The 20984-nt window shown below is 36.4% G+C and overlaps 1 long non-coding RNA gene across 2 annotated transcripts; it reads right to left on the reverse strand.

Annotated features, from left to right (window-relative positions):
* Positions 1–16923: 16923 nt before the first annotated feature.
* Positions 16924–20759, reverse strand: LOC116159892. 2 transcript variants are annotated; one of them, XR_004143082.1, is made up of 3 exons: positions 20119–20759; positions 18667–18698; positions 16924–18622 (listed from the first exon to the last, which is right to left on the reverse strand). It is a non-coding gene; the product is annotated as an uncharacterized LOC116159892 (long non-coding RNA). The 2 variants fall into 2 exon arrangements; XR_004143081.1 differs by having other exon boundaries at positions 18667–18711.
* Positions 20760–20984: the final 225 nt, after the last annotated feature.

Raw genomic sequence — 20984 nt, forward strand, 5'->3', positions numbered from 1 at the left:
AAATAGTATTATTTTATGAGGCGTCCGTGACTAACAAGCGGTCATTGTGAAAAACGCAATACATTTCACCGAAAACATGAACTAAAAAAGCAAGGCTGCACATTTAAATGAGAGATATGACTTAATGTATTCTGCCAGGTGTACCACTTTATGCCATGTATTAAAATATTCAAGCTATTCGTTTTATTTGTTACACGGTAATGCACATCGAAGGGATGGTAAGTTAAACCCTTCAGTATTTCTTTATTAAGAGGTCCATTTGACTGAATAAAGAGCCATTTTAGTAGTAGTTAGACGTCATCTAGTATAAAAACAGTCGCAGGTAGCCGCCCACTGCAAAACTTATGTCTTTTTCTTCTCATGGGCTAGATAGAGATGAAAATAATAATTTGTGTACACCTCACAGGTGACCATTTTTTGCAGTGGGCGGCTGCCTGCATGATTGACGTGACTGTTTTTGTGCTAGACGACGCCTAGTCGGGAATACAACATTTTGGGCAGAAAATCAAATTTAACTTTACGTACACAATCAAAACTCAAATACAACGTTCGCTAGTTGTTCACGACGATAATCGCTAACTAATACGTTAATTCATGGAATGCTGGGAGAGGCCATTCATTTACCAAAAAGTATATTTCATTGTTGAACGTAAAAGCGTTGATATTAATTAGTTTCGATATGTTAATTAGAATGAATAACGTCTGATAGGTCTAAAATGTTTAGTTAAAGCAGAACTTTATTCTGTGTTATGAAACATTAAAGTAGATTCTAGCATTTTTTTTTCAAACTTCGTAGGTGCGTCCGAGTACTTACACATTCCAACTATCGTGCATATTTAAAATTAAACAATTAATTACGCGGATAGCTTGCTGTGAGCCCTCAAATGCGAGAACGGGTAATCGATGCTTGTTTAAAGCTCATGTTTATATAAGGCTTGTTTTCAGTTATCTCATTTGTGGTGCTTTTGTCCCACAAATAGCATTTTGTGTGACAAGGACCAAAGGCGTTTCGAGCAATACCAAGTCGTAGTAAAGGACGGAGTTAAGTAGTTGAGAACAATGCCGCAGGTGTACACAGCCGCTGTTATATTCACTGGGTATTATTTTTAGAAAATGAACCAAAGTAGATAAATCCAAGTTGGGCTAGAAAATCTATGTCTCATAAAAAGTTTTATCCTTTGTAAAAGAAAACGAAAATTTAATTAAATAGTTGGAGCAGGACAAAACCACGCTTATTTGTAGTTGACATATTTATGAAGACTCGGAATTGTTTGAAGTTCTTTGCAAAATTACTCTTTGTTTTATACCTACCCACATCGATAACATAAAAGACATTCATGGATTATAAACGTCCAAAATTTCTCTTCTACTACCTTGATTGTTTAGATACACTTCTGCAATATTTCATCTCAGTAATCCCTCTTATTCGGTTAATTTTGTGGGGCTTCTTACAATTATTTTCAATCTCATTTACAACGGCGCAGTTATTTTAAGCCGATTTATTTGGCTGTGCTTTTGCTGCCTAATTTAATGAGACTTTTTGTCATAGTCTGATCCAGTTATTTCACCTTGAAGGTGAATAATAATTAGTTTCTTTTTGTTGATTTTACTATTACTACTTAGATGCAACTTTTATATGGCTCGGGCATGCTGTTGATACCTTTGCAAGGTTACAGGTGGACTCGTTTAGTACACCTGCAAGTAGTAGTGCAAGGTTTGGAATCGCCCATCGGCCAATTCAGGTGTTTTTGCACTGTTACATTAGGGTATGGAAGAACGTATAAATGGTTCCCATGTTTCAATCTTCCGTAAGGATTTTCAAGCATACTATGTTGGCCAAATTGGGATAAAGTTGCCAAACTTAAAGCATCTAAAAACGATGAGAATTTTGGGCTAACTCCTAAAATTTTCATAAGAATGTAGCACTTTTCCAATTTCTTGTTTTACTACCAAAGTATTAGAGATGAGAAGTGTGTACTATAACTACTGAGGAACAGTCTATCTATCTGTCAATCTGCTTATTGATCTGAAATCGTGGTACCACGATGAGTCTTGTAGAGCTAATTTACCACTTACTTTCTCCCAGACTCTGATCTCTTAGATGATAGTCGTAGGAACCTAGTTCTTATGCCGGCAGTACTCGCTCGCCCAGGCGATCCGAGCACGAGACACTCCGAACCGAGAAGCTCCAAGGCGGGAAACCCCAGGCATTGTGTCTACTGTTGCGAATAAACCTCGAATCGGTTCTGTGTTCGAGACATTCCCAAGCACTCCGAGTAAGTATGATGAATCGAGGAATTCCGAGATCTCCCGAAATTATCGTGTACACTCTCGCTAGACCTCCCCACTATGCGCTCATTTCCTTTGTCTAGTGCTGCCGGAGCGCTTCTAGACCGAGCGCTCTGAGGTCAAAACGAGGGGACCTTAGACGAGGGGAGAACTCCATGTACACTCTCGCGCAAATTAAGGACATCTGTAACGATTTATTTTCTCCATTACAAAGCTTTATTGTTGTTTGCGGTTTACTACTTGTTGAAAGATCCTCGTAACTTTTGGAAGCGATTTGATAGATGGCTCCCATCTATTGATCACGCAATTTGCCGATTTGCTTGATTTGTAGGTGCCGATTCTCATCTTCCTCTTTCTTTCGTAAGCCGTATCGAGGTACACGTCAATTAAACAAACAACTGAAAGCGTGGCGATTCGATTCATAATTTGGGGATTCCGAAGTAATTAGTGGGCAGGATTTCACCTGTATGAAACTATACATCCACGTTCTTTCCTTTTCATCGTAAGTACTGTCATTTGCATTTCGTTTATTTAGAGTCTACCTGTTTTAGGTTTCGGCTGTAATTTGTCTCTTTTTGCCTCTTATATAAGAGGTAGGTCAATTTTACGTCAACAAAGGAGATGGGTTACCATTGATTTCTTCTAGGGTTCAAGTTCCAGTTCTGGTTTCGGTTCGCTCTGGTTCCGGTTCTGGACCCAGGTCCGGTTCTTGTTCTGGTTCCGGTTCCAGTTCCAGTTCTAGTTCTAGTTTGGAGGTCCAGTTCTAGTTCCAGTTCTAGTTCCAGTTCTAGTTCCAGTTCTAGTTCCAGTTCTAGTTCCAGTTCCAGGTCCAGTTCCAGGTCCAGTTCCAGGTCTAGTTCCAGTTCTAGTTCCAGTTCTAGTTCCAGTTCTAGTTCCAGTTCTAGTTCCAGTTCTAGTTCCAGTTCTAGTTCTAGTTCCAGTTCTAGTTCCAGTTCTAGTTCCAGTTCTAGTTCCAGTTCCAGTTCCAGTTCCAGTTCCAGTTCCAGTTCCAGTTCCAGTTCCAGTTCCAGTTCAGTTCTAGTTCCAGTTCTAGTTCCAGTTCTAGTTCCAGTTCTAGTTCCAGTTCTAGTTCCAGTTCTAGTTCCAGTCTAGTTCCAGTTCTAGTTCCAGTTCTAGTTCCAGTTCTAGTTCCAGTTCTAGTTCCAGTTCTAGTTTCAGTTCTAGTTCCAGTTCTAGTTCCAGTTCTAGTTCCAGTTCTAGTTCCAGTTCTAGTTCCAGTTCTAGTTCCAGTTCTAGTTCCAGTTCTAGTTCCAGTTCTAGTTCTAGTTCCAGTTCTAGTTCCAGTTCTAGTTCCAGTTCTAGTTCCAGTTCTAGTTCCAGTTCTAGTTCCAGTTCTAGTTCCAGTTCTAGTTCCAGTTCTAGTTCTAGTTCCAGTTCTAGTTCCAGTTCTAGTTCCAGTTCTAGTTCCAGTTCTAGTTCCAGTTCTAGTTCCAGTTCTAGTTCCAGTTCTAGTTCCAGTTCTAGTTCCAGTTCTAGTTCTAGTTCCAGTTCTAGTTCCAGTTCTAGTTCCAGTTCTAGTTCCAGTTCTAGTTCCAGTTCTAGTTCCAGTTCTAGTTCCAGTTCTAGTTCCAGTTCTAGTTCCAGTTCTAGTTTCAGTTCTAGTTCCAGTTCGTATTCATTCTCATACTCGTGTCTTAATAGCGGTCATTAAATGCTCATTGCATAATATACTATACTCTATTGTTGTAGTGAACCTAATTTAAATTTGGGCAAAGTTACTGTAAATTAAAAAAGATTTTAATATACTGGAGTGAAAATCAAAAATACCTAGAAATCTCCTGTTTATATCGTTTGGTAAGACACAAAAAAAAACTGTCTAATAAGATACAATGAAAAATGTACCGAGTTACAGATATCGTTACATTTTTTCTAAAGTAGGAATCTAGATATTTAACTGTATATTTCAAAACTGTCTATACAGGGTGGTGACTTGCGTAACGCATCATTGGGATTTCAATGTAAAATTCATAACATGCGATTATTGGCTCCCCAAATTATTTTAGAGCAAAAATGTATAATTTTTACGTCAATGAACCGTATTGTTCTCAATTTTTTGCATATAGTGCAAGCTAAATAGCTCTAAAATAATTTATTTAAAAAAAAATTAGTTACCGGGCGAAACCGGGTTTTTGAGGCAGGTGAAATGAATAGAAATTGAAAAAAAAATAATTAAAACAGCTGAATTTTTCCGCGGATGAAATCCCGGGGGTTGAAAGGGGTGGAAAGTGGTGTTTTGCAAATTGTGGCATAACTATTAATTTTAAACGAAAATGCTAAATGTAAAAGTTATAGAGATGAAAAAAATGAGCAACTTTTGTATCTGCACTATTTTCACATAACCTCCAATTTTCCTAGAAAAACCGGGAAAACTGTTTTTTTCGTTTTTTATTCTTATTTTTGCGAAAAAATGTCGTAGGGGTTTGAAAAATGTATTTTTTTTCATCGTACAGAGGTACGCGGGGTAGCAAAATTTTCGTAACGACTTACATTTTCATAATCAAAAATAAAAAATATTATTCCAATAGAAACATTTTAAGAAAAGCGGCAAAAATGGGGGGAACAGTTTTAAGATATACCGTTTTTGACAGTAGGTAAAATTTTTGCAAATAAATTAACGTATTGGATCAGCGCTAATAAAAAGTTTTTGAAATCTGTTTTCTCTCTTCTCTTTAATGTTGTTAAAGTATTTTCTTTTGTTTCCTAGTGCCCAACTGCCTTAATTAAAACATCTTTATTATTTCTTTTTTCTGCATTTTTACCGCAATAAAAGCAATTCGAAGTATAATCGAATTCTTTTGCTTCCTGAATGATTTGTTTTTGTTCACTAACTCTTCTTCCTGCCTGTTTTACAGCTGATGGGATTAAGCTGCGTCTGAGGATCGTTAATTTACCTACAGGAATTATGAATAAAACCCTCATAAAGTTTATTCCAGGTTTTACACCTCAAATCATTTGCTCTAGCTGGTAAAACTAACGTGCTTATTGCAAATTTTGCAAGTTTATCAACAGGTCCAACGCAATTACATCGGCATAAAACAGGCAGTTAGAAGAGTCAGTGAACAAAAAGAAATTGTTCAGAAAGCAAAAGAATTCCAAATAATAAAGATGTTTTAACTAAAGCAGTTCAACATAAGATAACAAAAGAGAATATTTAAGCAAACATTGAAGAGAAGCAAGCAGACAGATTTCGAAAAAATCTTTATTAACATCCAACATGTTGATTTATCATGTCAAAAACCGTGTATATCTTAAAACTGTTTTTCCAGTTTTTGGCGATTTTCTCGAATTTTTGCAATAAGAATAATATTTTTTTATTTTTGTTTATTAAAATATAAGCCTTCCAGAAAATTTTGCTACCCCGCGCACCTCTGTACGCTGAAAAAAATAGATTTTTCATCCCCTTGAAGAAGAGGTGGTTTTTTCAGAAATCGTGAGATCTTCGAAACGGTTCAACTTTATGGGCCCAAAAATTATCTTCCTTTCTTAATATATTTAACATTTTCGTCTAAAATTAACAGTTTTGCCACAATTTGCAAAACACCACTTTCCACCCCTTTCAACCCCCGCGATTTCACCCGCGGAAAAATTCAGCTGTTTTAATTATTTTTTCCCAATTTCTATTCATTTCACCTGCCTGAAAAACCCGGTTTCGCCCGGTAACTATTTTTTTTTGTAAAAAAATATTATATAGCCTGGACTAATAATAAAGACGGAAAATTGGAAAAATAAAACCCGCATCTTTTTCAATAATCTGAGATGCCATGGAATTTTATAAAACAAAAAGATATCCAGTTATCAATTAGCAGCAGTTCGAAATGAATTTTATGATCGACTTGGTTACTGTCTTGCAGTTAATGGTGACTTAATCGAACATTTATTGTAAATTGTTATATTGGGAAACCGTATTTAGTAATTTGGTCTTTCTTTATGTTGATAGAATTTGATTTGTTTTATAGCAGGCATTCCATGGCAAGACGGATATTGGCGAAGTTTTTGTATTATAAAATTCCATGGCATCACAGATTATTGAAAAAGATGGAGGTTTTATTTTTCCAATTTTCCGTCTTATATTATGTAAAAAATGGAAAACTAATACGGTTGATTGACGTAAAAAAATTTTTTCTACAAAAAACCTTAATACATTCTTACTCTAAAATAATTTGGGGAGCCAATAATCGCACGTTATGAATTTTACATTGAAATGCCTATGATGCGTTACGCAAGTCACCACCCTGTATAGTTGTTCTATCTAAAATAGCTACAAGCATTGAATAATAAATCTGACTACAAGTATCTAGATATGTCACAAGTCTGTTAGTGGCAAATATTTGTGTAATAATCTCGGAATAAACTAAACGCCGAAGTAACGTCACCTATGCACCTCTTCTTTGCTACAATCGAAAGTCGTTTACCATTTTAGATACAATATGTTCAATTGCACAATGTTCATTCGAAAACAAAACGTTTAATTTGTTGTTACACTGACAAGATAACTTTCTGCAACTACGCTACCTTTTGGTTGTGGCGCAAATAATGCGCCCACATTCAATAGAAAAGTAACTTTTCGTTTATCACTCTGAAAAGCGCATACAGACGAAAAGCTAGAGAGAAATTTATATTATTTAATAGGTAGGGTGAAAATTTAAATATAAACATATCTTCGTAAGGCTATTTCCATTGCCGTGGTATATCTACAAGCGTTTATAATGGAGAGAAATAAGACAAAGCGAGGGAAATGAAGGCAGGCATATCTCGTCACCACCACAGGAAACATATTGTATTTTCGCAGACAATGTTAGCAGCCAGCGCCATCTGCATTTCATTTCAAAACTCTTCCACGCTCGTACTTTAAACGAGGCATTTTCTATTTTTATGTTTATTATTTTCAATTGTGTCTCTAATGCAATGTTGAAAGGCTTTGTGCTTCGGGTTTTATTCATTCGCCCATTATTAAGGTAGGTGCTGGCGACGAATCATCTTATAACTGATTCTAATCAACTGTCATTACAATGCCCTCGACGTATATTGACGTAAGTGTATTAAAGTTATAGAAAATTATTGTATAACTCTTTATTGTGGATGGCGATAAATAACTTTTGCGAAAGGATTCATTACGTACGTTTCAAACCATAAATGCGTTTGCAATAATCATTGTGATTGGAGCACTCTGCTTACGTCACAATCGCGGTTTCTTCGTCTGTCTCCGCATTGGTATAATAAATCGTAAATCATTACAGATTTTATCAATTTTCCAGGGTTAGTTAGATCGGTACGCTAATGTTGCCCCTCTTGATTGGTTCCCTACTATAGTTTTTAAAACAAACGGTAACGGTTAAGTGAGCTACTTCCTGTTCTAGAGCAGCCAGTAACCTTGATCTTGAATTTATAGCAACCATGCGCCTACTCGACAACCTTAATTTCTCTAAATCAAAATTTTGTGAGCCAAACCTCGACCATTGAATGTACACAAGAAGGTCGAAGACCGTAAACAAACTCGGCGGGGGAAGTACGAAGGTCCTCTTTGAAAACTCTACGGATTCGAAAACTGTGGGGAGCGCATCAAATGAAGAAGCACGGGGGTGGTACATGAGCGATGGAAGATGACAATTAAAATTCCAGGCGTTCTACGTCACGCTTTCAGCTGGTTTTGTAATCGGTGTGTATTTCGGTACGGCTTACCAAAGAAAAAAAATGAGAATCGACAACCAAAAATCAAGGCATTGGCAATCTGCGCGGAAAATTACGTGGTTGTTACATCAATAGTTGGAGCCAACTATCAAATCGCTTCAAAAGTTACAAGGGCTTTTCAAGAAGTAATAAACCGTAAACAATAATAATGCTTCGTATTGGAGAAAATAAATCGTTACAATCTAGAGGATTTCATTCTTAATTTTTATCATATGCGGTTATGACTTCCCCCTTGCTTTCATTCCTACCCGGGTTAGGAACAAAATGGTTTGTGCTCGGAAAAATGTCGACTGTGCCAATTCGTATTCGAGCACCTACCAGCTTGGTAGGTAATAAATTCAAGTCAGCTAGTTAGCGTAATTTGTAATCTATTAAAATCTATTCTAATTTTTAAATTTTAATGGTATAACGTGTATAGTTTGCTTTTGCATATAAAGTGATATTTATTAAGAAGTAGACATAGGGATTCACATGTATTGTTTTTCCCCAAGGATGCTGTTTTTCCCTATGTCTACTTTTAAATGACAAATTCTAAAGGGCGCCTAAATTTATGCAACCGAAATAACTTCTTGAAACAAATTAAGATCTGGCGGTCATATTAATTATTAATTAATAGTGTTGCTTTGGTTTCCGTATTTTCGTTCGTGCGATGTATTCAACTGAAGAACAAGTTGATATTGTCAATTGGTATATACTTCATTCATTATAAGAAGGTAGTAGATGGCGCTGAGTTTGAAGATAAGCACACACAGGAAAAATATAAAACGGCACCAAATTATTGTAAAGTAGAAATATCTTGCACTGCAAACACAAATCAATCTTTGACATTAACAGTTAATGACACTTCAATAGTTTAGATGCCAACAGAAACTACCAGCTTGCAAAATTCGCCACTCGTTTTATGTTTCAGCGTAATACTGACTTGTGTTTTAACCAATCACACTGAAGGTCAAATCTTCTCTATGTTTTTTACCGCTACCTTCTTAAAATGAATACAGTATAGTGCCAGTAACAGTTTAAGGAGCGTAAGAGATTTATTTTCTGTGAATCCATTCAAATTAATTAATATGACAGTTAGAGCTTTATTTGTTATTTTAAATGCATAAAATTAGACGGTCTTCAGAACAGAGAATGTCATTTAAAAATAGACATAGACGTAAATCCCTATGTCTACTTCTTAATACATATCACTGTACGTAATTTTAACCCTATACATAGTTTATTTATTAACGAGACTCCTAATTCCTTTAATTAGTTAGTAAAGTTGGCATTCAAGCTTTCTAAAACCTAAATGATCTTCTTTTACATCTAACCCCAAACGGTGTATACAACTATGCACGTTACAATAATGAAAAGTGGAACCATATTTTTCATTATTTAAAGCCAGGTAGAGGGAAACGGTTGAGTAATTCCACAAGCGCAAATTTTTATATTAAAAATTTACCTTAGGAGGCTGTTGCTGTTACCGAATAATTAAAGGATATGAACAAAATGCTCTAATTATAGGTGCAATTAGTAACGCATCCGCTTTTAAAATACACGCTCGATGTGGAAGAAATTAACAGTGATAATGCACAGAAAATGGCTTTTACGTAAGGTTTATAATTAATTTTATAATCAATGTATGTAACACCACACCTGAGCTTAAACTACACTGTTAAAACCAATTAATCCGCCGAAACTGATTGAATTTGCGTTTGAGGTTCCAAAATAATCGATTAAAATATAATCGTCCTTGCTAATACAATTCGTATTTATTCAAAGATACAGCGCGGCCAGTTTTTAAATTACTGAAAAAGCGCTAGTCGTTCATGATGAGAGTGTAGCCGTAAAAAGCATCACAAATCTTGGCAACACCCCTGTAAATCAATGTACTAATTAGTGAGAGTAAGTGGTTATTTTTAATTGCAAATAGTGATCGCAATTAACATCGAGTAGGTATAGCGGCGGTATTATTATGTAAATGCTTACAACCTACACCTGAGGCACAAGATCTATCTACCAGAATATCGCAATACGCCTTCCTCGTTCCCTTTGTCTTTACGGAAACATTTAATTAGTTCAATTATTTGAAGGTGCTATCATAAATGCACCATGCGTTGCTCGAACGTTTACGACAAATCAATTACTTTTTATCATCACTTACTAATCTAAGTAATTAATTGTGTACTTTGTACACCTACTTTTCCAGGATATTAACTTTTTCAGAGTACTTAGTTAAATTATGCGAAGAATGAAACAATTAAGATTAAAGGTAGTATTTTATTACGTTTTTTGTGACAGATGGGTTGGTCTAAATTCCGAGCAATTAGAAAATGTACAGTTTATTTATAAAACAATTTACTTTAGTGTAACAAGCGGTCGATTTGAAGCGCCCTCTTGTTGAAGGTAAGTACACTTGCCGGAAATTGACGAATATAGGACGGTTGGGCGATGTCTTTGGCCCTTGTAACGGTCCAGGTAGTCTCATTACATTCTAATATAATCGAATCAAAAACAACCGAACTTCAAATTCTGTTTGAATTCGTTACCTCAAAGTGAACATAATATTAATTTTAAACCGTCGAAATATTTCAGCAAAAACAAGTGGAAATTCCTCACACGCGACTTTTCATATGTAACGATCTATATCGTAAACAGGATCCCTAACATATACTTTAAAATTTTTCCATTTTTCCATATTTAAAACGGAATTCTCTTTCCAAGTTTAACCCACCATGGAAATATAATTACATAAATACAAAAAAATATATCTATTCAATGCACTCATGAGTATACGGAAATGGTAAACTTTAACACAAAAATAAAGTTTAGATGCCTACGTCCTCGAAGCTCTTCTTAGCATTTACCGCAAGCAATAAATCTCCAAGAAAAGCGTGGTACACGAATAATGATTTTTTTACAACGTATCCGACCAGCCTAAAAAAGAGTTTACAATCTGGTAGCTACCTGCCAGAGATAAACCCCAAGTACTCAATTATAGAGGCTGAGCGGATAAGAAAACTCCGGTGGGACTGAGAATCGAACCTGAATCCTCTCAGTTCGTAGTTTAGTTCCCAATCCACCAGACCACGTCCACGTTTCCACAGGCAGGGGCAGTCATCCAAATGCGAGTTCATCCGCTGAATTTCCGAAAATTCTGGACTACTAACTCAATCTTCAATTCTTCCGAGACGGCGACGGTGCTCATAAAAGATCTTGAAACTTAGCAACCCTTGTACTAATTAGAAGCAAGAAAGAAGCGTGAAATTTGATTGCTCAAAGCGTCGCGAAACTACACTAGTTATTTACCTAACAAGTTCGGCAAGTTAATTTTCCCGCATGAGCACTTTGTTTGCAGCACGACCGTAGGGAGTGCTGCATTTAGTGCGAATGCGGGAAAATTCTTTCCGAAAGAGTTAGGTACAATATTTTTTGTAACGAATTGCGTAAAAAAAGGTCAAAATTAATAAAGTTTTGTAAATTAGCTTTTTTTTAATCATGAGTTGGTAACACAATCATATGTTTGGTTGGTAACATAATTTTGTAACTACCCACTTTTACTAATGCACTGGTCACAATTAAAACTTCCACATCTTTGGTTAATACATATTTTGCCTTTGCAATGAGTGCTACTACTGGTCACGGCATTGCATCGTTTGCACTGAATATCTTGAGTTGCGTAAATACACTCGTTACATTTAAAATCCTTGGAAGCTTTGTGTGTGTTAATATGTGCTTTCTTAAACTGCATATGCGAATAGTTGCAGAATATCACTGGTCACATTTTAAGACGTTTTAACAATAAATTTTACTTTTTCTTGAGTTCCACTTCTGAAAAATAATTTGATTGCGTTATAAGTTCTTGTTTATATATTTACGTAAAACTTAGTGTACGTCTGTTTCCGATTAATCGCACTAAATACCCTCAACCAACGGCTTAATTGATTTTACAGCAGATGACAGTTAACCATGACATGACGTTCGTTGACTTCAATAAGTACTACCAACCGAAGAACGCGCATAACCCCTTCTCTCCAGCGGAAACTAAAAAACACCGCGATGCGGGAAAGTCGTTTTCCCGTGCATCGAGGATGCTTGGAAACATTATCTTTCCATTCAATGAGTACAAAAATGAATTTCCTATTTTAGTGTATAGAACGAAAAACTAGGGCTCTAAAGGTGAACCAGTCAAAGTACGCAAAGCAATTGTCCGTTACGTTTAACTAATGGTTGTAGCTAAGTTTCATTGAATCGATTGCTTTAACAAGATTGATTACCAAATACGTTAGATATCCATACACCATCAGGCCGTAGCCGTTCTGTCAATCACAAGTTGATAATACAGATTTTTTACCAAAAGACGTTTAGTTTTGTCACGCAATTCCACTGAATCCGTGTAAAATATAATGAATGAGCGTAGAATAGCGTATTCTATTTCAATACACATTTTGCTTAGACAATCACGATCGCAAAAAATATTGGGATCAGGATTGCTTCTATTTTCATATGTTTGGGCACTTTTGAAAATTCGTGTTGTTACTCTTGGTTGTTTAGTAATGGCTCGTTGTGTGCCAATTCAAAATGTATGTAAAAGAAACGAGAGAGAGTGCACGATTGCACGGAGTGTTGTAGTGGCCCTAAGGAAGGATTTGTCGAGATTGTGCTCTTATAATATGCTAGAATATTCTGGATATTTCAAAAATATTTTGAATTATACAGGACCCGATCACAAAGTAGGGCGCCATTTTTTTAATAGAACACCCTGTATTTGGTTCCAAATTCTAATTCTACACGAAATTCTATGTCTGATGTAAAACCAACGAAAAAGTTAGTTTCAAAGATCTTTCGAATTATAGCTTTTTCCTATTTTTATAATTACTTCTTAAATTTCTACTTCATATTGTAGCGAATTTTGTAGAGCGAAATCAAGGCGACATCAAGTCGACAAAGGATTAATCACTGTCGATAAGGAGTGAAAACTTATGTGACTCATTCTTTCCATGAAATATGATATGCTGATTCTAGACTTCTCTAGAAGAAACAATTCTCACTTTATGATTTGTGAGTGGCACTAAATAAACAAATGGGAAAAAATAGAGCCAAATAAGGTTTTTGTTGGGTAACAAGGGAGACCCTAGGAAAGAAAAAGAAATAGGCTAACAAAGGAAACGTTTAATTCTGAAATAAGGCATAAAACTCAACTGTAATCATGTATTAGTTTCTTTTGAACTAATATTGTTATTATGCCATTAGCGTCCCTACAATTTGGGCAAAGGTGTTTTTTTTTTAAACTGAAGGGATTAAAAAATGAACGGTTACATTGTTCCTCGTTTAGCGTGCATTGTTTGTTATTTAGGCCCCGTTTTATTACAGGTTTGCATGGTGAAGGAGAGTGTACGGAAGGATAGAAACCGGGATTTATTTGAGCGCGTAAGATATTTAGAGCTTTGTACGTATAATTTATGACACGGTCGCCTATGATCTCAGTCAACTGAGGTGCATCAACTGCTGAACGCACTGAGCTTTATTGACGATTTGCTCCACTTTGGAGTGTGGAAATCGGCAGATTATATTACTTTCGTTATTCTTTAATAATTTCCTTCGAAATACAAAAAAATTTCACTGTAACGTTTCTTTTTGCAAGTTTGTGACTTTACCACTCCATCACGCCACGCTCAAATTGTCAAATGATTAAAATGCACAGTTTTCAACACGTAGTCAACCCACCTCACTTTAATCTGACGCGCTCGATGAAATCCCAACATCACCTATTGAGCTCCCCTACTATTGTTATCTGCAACACGCGGACGAATCTTGTATGTTTGGCGCTGAAGTCTCGCGCTTGTATGGTTAAGGTCTTGGAGCCTGATTAAATTGGACTAAATTGGATTAACTCGAACTAAATTGGATTAAGGCGAACTAAATCGGACTAAATTAAACTAAATCATACGCGTGCGACTCATCTTGCACTTCGGCAAGTCGCCGGTACGCGTCAACTCGCCAAGGGCGACTCGCCACCGGACCACTCGCCACCGACTGACTCGCCAACGCGACAACTCGCCAACGGGACAACTCGCCACTACGACAACTCGCCACCACGACAACTCGCCAATGCGACAACTCGCCACCGCGACAACTCGCCAACGAACGACTCGTCACTGCGACAATTCGCCAACGAAATATTTTTCCCTGTTGCGTGGTAGTAATAGATTCCCCGATTTCCAAAATAAAAGCAAAATGCCAACGTAAAGATAGGAAACTCAAATTGCACTTAAAACTCCTAATGCGGCGTCTCATTACTTGAAAGGGAAAACAAAAGAAACTGTCTGTCATTAAAAATGTATTGGAAAATGTTAGCAGGGTGATTTTGTCTACTATAATTACCTTAGAACCAGGTAATTTGCAGAAGATGTCGTTATATCAAAATACAGTAATAGAAACAGGTATTGGCGGTTGGGTCTTCATTCAAATATTGACTACAATTTTTCGATAAACTTTGTTTACAAAATTAGGGAAATTGACTATTGTATTTGTGGGATGCATTTGTATGACACATTAAACAGGGAAAAATATTTCGTTGGCGAGTTGTCGCAGTGGCGAGTCGTCCGTTGACGAGTTGTCGCGGTGACGAGTTGTCCCGTTGACGAGTTGTCGCGTTGGCGAGTTGTCCCGTTGGCTAGTCGGTCGGTGGCGAGTGGTGCGGTGGCGAGTCGCCTTTGGCGAGTTGACCGTGTCCCTGCTTGTGACGTAGTAAATACTCGCTCTTGCATTAACTGTGACGCAAATCTAAATAATTATTATTCGAATTATTATCATTTTCCCTCGTATTTTCCCGAGTTTTTCCTCTCTGTGTGAGTAGCTTACGTCTTACGTTTATAGGATACGATTATTGTGACATGAACAAACATACATATATGCACTCTGATGTTATTGTTTTTTTTATTGATCACTGACAAAGCAGAATTTGTTTTTTTTTTAATTTCTGTAGCAATAAATGATCATCAACATACTCCATTTTATTTTAAATCACACAATTTCACCCTCGATCTCGTCCTCTATCCAGCCTTCGATTTTACCTGCAACGATGACATTTTACTGGACTAGGATGGACTAATTTGAACTAAATAGTACTAAATCGTACTTAACTGGACTAAACTGGAATAGTTCGGACTAAGACGACTAAACAGGACTAAACAGATTAAAATCGAACTAAACCGAAAGGTGTACCGAGGACTAAGTGAGTGGGTAACCCCTCGGCGTATATAGAGACATCGCTGGAGATGCATTAACCTTAAAATAGAATGCTGTCATTTTACAATACTATCGCAATTTATATATCACCAATTTTTAAAAACCATTTGAGTTTGTATGGTGTCTTGATTTATCTTTGCCGATTTTGCACTTTGTTTAGTTCATACAGGTTCATGGTAAAATGTAGCGTCACTTTGTTTTCTGTGTTCAGTCGAATGTTTTTAACTTTACTACCAATTTTTGTGTAAGATTTGAGCCATTTTCCATTTCAAAAAGGTAATGTCTTAGTTTTAATTGAAATTACTTGTAAATTATGTTCCCTTTAGCTGTTTGTAACTCAGGGTAAGTGATCCTTGAATTTGGTTTTATTTGCTGTCAATGTTATCTCAGTTATTAATTTTCATTTGATTGTTTAAGCTCAGTTAGATTGATTAGCGACTTAAATTCTTTGTGTACAAATCTGCCCTTTTTGAATGTCTTTAATTGTTTCGTCCGTGCAGAGGTAAATGCCGAAGTGTTAAAATGTTCATCTCCAAATGCAACTTTAGCCTAAGGTTACCGTATACAGGACCTTCAGATACCTTCTGGACTGGAGAAGGTCCGGCTAATTAATAATGTATTTCATGTACTTTATGTAAGATACTTCGGAATGTTATTTTTCACAAATGGGAAAGGAGTGGAGTTGCTTTGAAATCTATTTGAACTGACCATTCAAGTCATGATGTGATGTAAAACGTGTGTTGAGCGTTTTCCACAGTTACCTCTCTTGCTCCAAATTTTGCCTCTATGAACAGCGATTAGAAATTTTCTTCTGCTCGGTTCTTTTGTCCGATGAGTTCTAGGGGAACATGGATTATGGCTTTAAATGCATTCTGTTTAAATTTGTAGGAACTCTTTTGGCATTTTGATTCATTTTACACTTTTGATAACTTATTCAATAAACTTTCTTTTATTCAAATTCAATAAGTTAATATCATACATTATATTATGTGGGTTAACGGCATAATGAACAATCAAATTTGAAGACGTCTTTATTTCATGAGCCCAATTGCTGCAAACTTTACATTAATATAAGCGTCACCTCTACTATGATTGGTAGTTGATAAGTGTTGAGGATAGAAGGATTTGAAGTATGTCGACTGTCAATTATGTTATAATCAGAGGCATTTCTTGTTGATATAGTTGTTCCAAGAAGTAATAAGGGTACCGTTGGTGATCAATAGGAAAAGGATCTATCTTGTGAGAAAATAAGACGCTTGTAATTTGCAGCAAACAAAAGTAATACGTACGACATGGGCAAATACAACCGATGCCCTCTAATAATTATCGAATTCATGAAAATTACGTGGCAAAGTTCGGCTGTCGTATTCGAAAGCATCCGCTTCTAAATTACCATGCACAAAATTATAGCTAAAGTGTCGACTGGTCAAGCTTTCATTATATAATTTATCACTACGTGCCCGTTGCTTCGGTCGTAGCGTTTCAAACTGTCTATCCCCTCAAACCGCGCTCTATTGGCACTGGTGCCAACTGCGATGTTATACCGCTATCCCTTTGTATGTAAATGCCTATTAATAACATTAGATTAATGAATGACAGACCCTAATCATTTGTTAATTAACAGTTTCTCACTAATTTACGAGATATAATATGACTTTAATTTTAACCTATTAATTTAAATACTTCATTTAGCCCGTGCACCTACAGTTCAGATATCTATTATGACACGACGCTAAATTCTAACCATTCAAATAAACATTTATTATCGTCGTGTTATATTCACGGTAACAAATGTCTTTCTTAATTTCACTATAGCAATGTTGTACTCTACTTAATTAATAAGATAAATCTACAACAGGCATTACAACTATACATAATGATTATTAAATGGTTCGACTGTTACTTATTTTGCATAAATTAACGTAAATCTCCCCCTCTAGTAATTGATTTCAATTCGTTGGGTACGTATAAGTTGCTGAGCTCCAGAATAGGGTGTTGTTTTGTTTTAACACATTAAGAGAAATTTAAGTTGCAAATACTATGAAAGACAGATCGTTGTTTATTGTTGTAGTTAGCTACGTTAGGTTGTCCATTTAGGCGTAATAACATGAGTCACACAGTTGTGTGTGTTAGCTTTAAATGTTGTTTCATTTCTAATGTTGTTTAAATCGGGCAATGAACTTGTTTATTTATCTCGACTGCAATCAACCTGGCTTTTTATTTCCGTCGTACGGACCCTCGTTATCACTAATATGCGTATCGTGCTCTTTTTCCGGAAAAACAGTTTTTTTCTAGCAAAACAGAGTCGCTAGCTTACCATCTTTATGACGTGGGGCATAAACAGAATTCGGTTATGAGACTAAAGCAATAAAGGCGAAAAATTTACGTTTCTAGCGTGCCTGATTTTTTATGTTGTTCTTAAGGTATGGATATTTAACTTTTAAAGAAAGCGTTCGGGAGGTACTAAAGCATACCCGTTTATAGAGGAAAGATGGTGAAACGTGCATTTGTTATTTATATTCAGTGCGAATCGACTATAGAGATACTTCACTCCTAGATAAAGGTGAGCGGTATAATAAGCAAGTGTAATTATTCCTAGTTCTTGCTTCTTAGTCTCACTACAGTACTTTTCTCTATAAATCCTGTCCTACTGCAAGTTGCTCATATAATTTTCGCTTGCGCCTTCTTAAAAACATAAAGAGATGGGAAAAAGTGTCGAAGCAAGTAAATGTCTTTGGAGTTTTAAGAGGAATTAGAATGAAATGTGATTGTACTTAAAAAATTTGAGTTTGTAATGGTAGCTTGCGTTGCGGTTTTACATTTTTCGAATTTCATTTAAGTATAAGAAAATTGACATAATTATGTACCACTTCATATGAAAGATGAACGCGCGTGTTTATAACGATAAGCAAGCGATAAGGCGAACGTCTCGAGAAAAGCGTGTTGCCGCGAATTAAGCGATCCCCGGGCTGGCCGAGAAGCTGCGTAGAATCGTTTAGAGACGGGCAGGCCAGTGGCAATTGCGTTAGGTACGTTTCGTCGGCCGACTTGGGCATATAGAAAGTTAGAGAGAGAAACGAGAGAGCCCCAGCTCCCTCGATCGTAAGGGCTGTTAATTAGATAATTAGTTGCATTTTGCCGTTTTACTCACCTGTGTTACTCTGGTGTCGTTCATCAGTCGGTAGATGGGACTTGAACCCAAGTATCATCATCTCCGTCCTTTCTGTTCGATTCAGCTGACTTTAAGAAGAAGTAGCTTGAACTGGGTGAAAGCCGTCACCAGGTAAATCCTTGCCGACCTTATTTGGGAGCTACATCGAGGCAATATTCTTTTTCATTTAAGTAGACCATTGCCTCGGTTATATGCACTGTGTCGGGGTCTAGTCCAAACCTAAAATTTAAAGTTGAAGCAAAGGCTTCCTGTATTTCCTATACCTGCATCCGGTAGCCTTGATCAGAATCCATGCCTGCATTGAATAACTAAATTACAGCTGATTAACCACCTGTTTAATATCAACACCTCATTCCAACTCCGGAAATAAAACGAGACAATACGTTTATTTTGACGCCCCGTTATTTAAAGTGGTATTTCGGACAAAACTCAAATAATAGGACGAAAAATTAACGTGTGTAGGGGAGTTGGTATTTAGCTTTTTATTCTTGTGCACAAATAACAACTCGAGTTATTTCTTTGAAAATTTAATTCATGTTTTGAACGCGGTCGAGATAAATGCAAGCTTCATTATCCTGAAAATATCTGTACGAGAGACAATTGTACGGAAACAAGTCACAAAAGAGGTCACCCCCACTCGTTTTCGAGATATTGTGCTAACAGACAGACACACTTGTAATTACATCTGCGTTTGGCTATCTTGTGTATTATATTAAGAAACGCTGATAAGTTCTGACCCCTTTGCTTATTACCAACCGGAGCCGACGTATGCGGTGCGCATCATGCTCAAAGTCACTCAGAATAACTCACCCTTCCCTACTCTCGCTAACATATGGGCGTTTCATCTTAACGTTACATACAACTTCGAAACTAGCATCCTATAAGTGTTTTCAACACTAAAAGTAATGATACCACAAGTGTCATGAATCCCAAAAGATGTATGGATTTCATTTCGGTGACGCTTAGGAAGAGGACCACGTGAGCACAGCTTATTATATGTACTGAGCGCAGTTTTCGCTAGCAGTCTCGTATGCATTCTCATACGATAGGTACATTTCCGAAAGTGTGCACTAAGCAAAGTGGTGGCTAAAATGTTCCATCCTACAGTTCTAACAATAGTTTTCTGTTCCGTTTGTGTTGCATCACTTTTCAAAGTTGAGGACCAAGGTCGTAATTAATAGCTAAGGCGTTTTTTAATTATGTAAAATAATAGGCTCGAGAGAATACATTTGCAACCTTCGCGAATTCATCAGCACCTGTAAAGCAGGTATGCGCCGATGGTATTATTGGCCATTTATACAAGATTGCGTCCAGTTTATATTCGGTGGTTGTCACCCAAATAAAAATAATTTCCGTACTTATCGCGAGTGTAAGAAATTTTGTAAAGGTAATTCTTTGAAGATGATTGCATTATTCCTAAAGGTACTTGTGGTTATCTTTTCTTTTGTTGTTGCAGGAGTTCAGATGAGAAACAATACAGAAGAAGCTTTTAAATCACTTAAGCTTGAAAAGGGTTCCATTAGGGGATTCATCCACTGAAAAAGTACCATTTTTGTTTTCTAATTATAATAAGTGTCGCGCGTTGATTTGCTTATTTGAGTTTTTTCTAAAACCAATGTGCATTAATTATAATATGTAATTAATAAATCGATATATTCTTTAAAGTGTTTTTTAGGGAAAACAGTAGGATGAATGAGATGCGTTCAGTCCCTTACCTTTTACAAGTTTAGCTCCAACCCTCGCACCATTCGAACTAACAAAAATACCATTAGATGACACGCAAGTCTCGAAACGGTCACAACTCACAAGTGAAACGTAAACCTAAACGGCTGTTTGAAAACATTCCTGGTCTCCTAGAAGCACGAAGCCACATTTGACAATTTAGTAAGTAGGTGTTCCCCGAATTTTAGAAATGGATATAACGCTCAAAAACTTAACGATTATTCAGTCCCGTTTTGGGCATTCGAGATGACCTTTCAGTGTAAAGTTAATGTTGCATGTTGTTTTGTGCATTACACATGTTCTTGTTCATTAATTTTAATTACATTATTACCTGCTTTTGTACATTAAGCTTGTTTCCATGTGCTTAGTTTAAGGTTTACTCGGCAGGGCATTACAATATTATCAGACTTCTTATAATACACAAACCCACCAAATTTGATCTCGTATAATGGAATTATCCTATGTTTGTACATACAAAAGTAAATTATTTCAATGTACAGAGACAGTGGGGACAAGAGGAACCCAGTCGCCATGTTGCATCGAAAATTCAAACTAAAAATAGGCAACATACAATACACGTTTGACATGTGTTGCGTACACAACAATACAATGTTATATACAGTGCTATTTATTAAGTAGTAGACATAGGGATTTACGTGTATTGTTTTTCGCTGTGTCTACTTTTAAATGACCAAATCTGAAGGGCGCCTAATTTTATGCAACCAGATTAACTTCCTAAAACAAATAAAGATCGGCTGTCATATTAATTAATTTGAATATTGTTGCTTTGGCTTCCATATTTTTATTTTTGTTCGTATGCGAAGTATTCTGAACTGAACTGAAGAAAAAGTTGATATTG

This window comes from Photinus pyralis, unplaced genomic scaffold, assembly GCF_008802855.1.
Source record: "Photinus pyralis isolate 1611_PpyrPB1 unplaced genomic scaffold, Ppyr1.3 Ppyr1.4_LG1, whole genome shotgun sequence".
In the NCBI taxonomy this organism is placed as follows: domain Eukaryota; kingdom Metazoa; phylum Arthropoda; class Insecta; order Coleoptera; family Lampyridae; genus Photinus; species Photinus pyralis.